The sequence below is a fragment of the Limulus polyphemus genome, unplaced genomic scaffold (genome assembly GCF_000517525.1).
Source record: "Limulus polyphemus unplaced genomic scaffold, Limulus_polyphemus-2.1.2 Scaffold120, whole genome shotgun sequence".
Classification (NCBI taxonomy): Eukaryota; Metazoa; Arthropoda; class Merostomata; order Xiphosura; family Limulidae; genus Limulus; species Limulus polyphemus.
Window position 1 is genome coordinate 299,936 of NW_013665730.1, and position 2,358 is coordinate 302,293.

Here is a 2,358-nt window from a genome sequence, read left to right on the forward strand (position 1 = left end):
ATCCGGCCAAACTGAATATCCAGTTTATTAATTGTTGTTTTTTTTTAGCACAAAACACGATTACTCAAGTTAGCTACTATAAGAAATGAAGAACAATCCACGAAAGCAAGGCCTGTAAGAGGCCAGTCTGTATACGAAAAAATAACATAAGACGGCATAATGAACTGTCCTACTAATCTGAACCTGAATTATACGTATTCCTTACAGATTAAAATACTCTCTTGTATACCGGTTTTCAAATATTCGAATACAGTAAGTTATTTCTTTTGTGGTTCCATGTTTTTTATCTTACCATCTTCTCTCTCCATCCATTTCATGCATGACTGAGTCTTTCACTATGCCATGATACATTTGATTATTTCCTTAATGACTCTGCACTTCAACGAACACTTGCTTACAGAAACTGAACATTAAAACGCTGTGTTCTGATTGTTTTGATTCCACATCGACTTATAGTTTTATGTATAGTTTTAATCGAAGTATTCATTAACAAGTATTGTAGATTCGGCCTCTAATGTAATTCTATCCGGCTCTCAATATTAATTTAGTCATAACACAAAAATTAGTATTATTTCAAGTTCTTATGAAGTGATAAGATTTGTGCTGGAATCTAAAAAAACCAGCTTGTTTTCGGATGTTTTCATTATTTACTATTTGGCCTTTTATTGGTCAAAGGTTAAACATTCTTACATTCAGTCATATCCGTATTTATCACGTTTGTTATAGTTTAACATTTGCTTATTAACGCCCGATTTATAAGCCACTATTAAAGTTATGTCCATTATTTTATGATTTATGAAAAAGCTACACTAATTGCATGTATGGTTATAACCAGAGCCGATCTATTGCTTATTATTTCTCGAGTAATGAACAAAACTTACACTGATTTACTACTAAGGGTTGTGACGATTTTGTTAGACATGGAATGATGTAGGGTTTTTAAAATACCAATATATATAAGGCTATGTAATAAAGTAATAAATAACTATTTAAATACAACATTACAATAACACTGTGATTCAAGCCAAAACACTACAGGTACAGAAATATAGTATTTGAAGTCTACAATAACACTACAATTTAATACAAGGACTACAAATATATTTAAGGATACAGCATTAGAAGACTCCAATAACACTATGATTTAATGCAGGCACTGCAAATGTATCAGAATACGGTATTAGAAGTCTCCACTAATACCGTGTTTCGACCAAACTAAATACTAGAATATAAATATACTGTATTAAAATATGGTTTTAGAAGTCACCAATAACACTGTGATTCAATGCAAAACATTAGAAGTATAGGAATACGGTATTAGAAGTCTCCCTTAATACCGTGATAACATAACGGCTGTCTTGGCTGTTCCATCTTCTACACTAAACTGAAACTATTAATAAATAAATTTAAAAAAATTATAAATCCCTCCCTTATCATTCTTGTACTTATCAAGCTTTCTCTTAAATTCACTTACATTTACTGCTTCCACAACATCCGAAGGCAACCCATTCCAAAGGCCAACAACTCTGTTAGAAAAATAAAACTGTCTTAGCTGAAAATGACTACTACCCCGCCAAAATTTATATTTGTGTCCCATAGACGTACTATTCTCACTGTTAAGTATGAAAAAAGATGATGCATTAACACTATCAATTCCCTTTACAATCTTAAACACCTCAATCAGATCCCCCCTAACTCTTCTTTTTGAAGAGAAAATAATTTGAGAGATTTAAACCTCTTCTCGTATGACAACTCCTCCATCCCAGGCACCATTATAGTAACCCTTCTCTGAACCATTTTCAACAATTCAACTTCCTAAGGTAAGGAGCCCAAGACTGAACACAATATTCCAAATGTGGCCTAACCAGTGACCTATACAAGGAAATTATAACCTCTTTAGACTTGTATTAAATGTTTCTGTAGATACAACCTAAAATCCTATTTGCCTTACCACTAGCAACAGCCTTAAAACAGCCTTGATGAGCATAAAACAAGATTACTTAGGTAGGGTATATTCCGCAAAGGTTTCCAAGCCTTAAAATGGTTTACTTAAGCTTAAAACAGGATTATTTATTCGTATATATTATCCATATGTAAAAGAATATTGTTGGTTACTGCAGGAGTTCCCAAAGTTTCTCAGCATAAAGCCCCTCAGAACATATTGCATCCTGACTGTAGCTTGGATGGCTTTAGAGACTGATCGACTATTACACCAAGATCCCTTTTCTTCATAACACTATTAAGGTTATTTCCATCCATATCATACTTATAATTCATTATCTTGCATTTATTATGATTAAAACCCATCTGCCATTTATTTGCCCAACTCGCTAAATGATCTAAATCCTTTTGTAAATC

General features: G+C 32.7%; 1 protein-coding gene across 7 annotated transcripts in view; it reads left to right on the forward strand.

Moving 5' to 3' along the window:
- Positions 1-2,358, forward strand: part of LOC106472435 (RNA-binding protein Musashi homolog Rbp6-like) — a 240,342-nt gene that overhangs the window by 75,617 nt on the left and 162,367 nt on the right. The window lies entirely within an intron of this gene.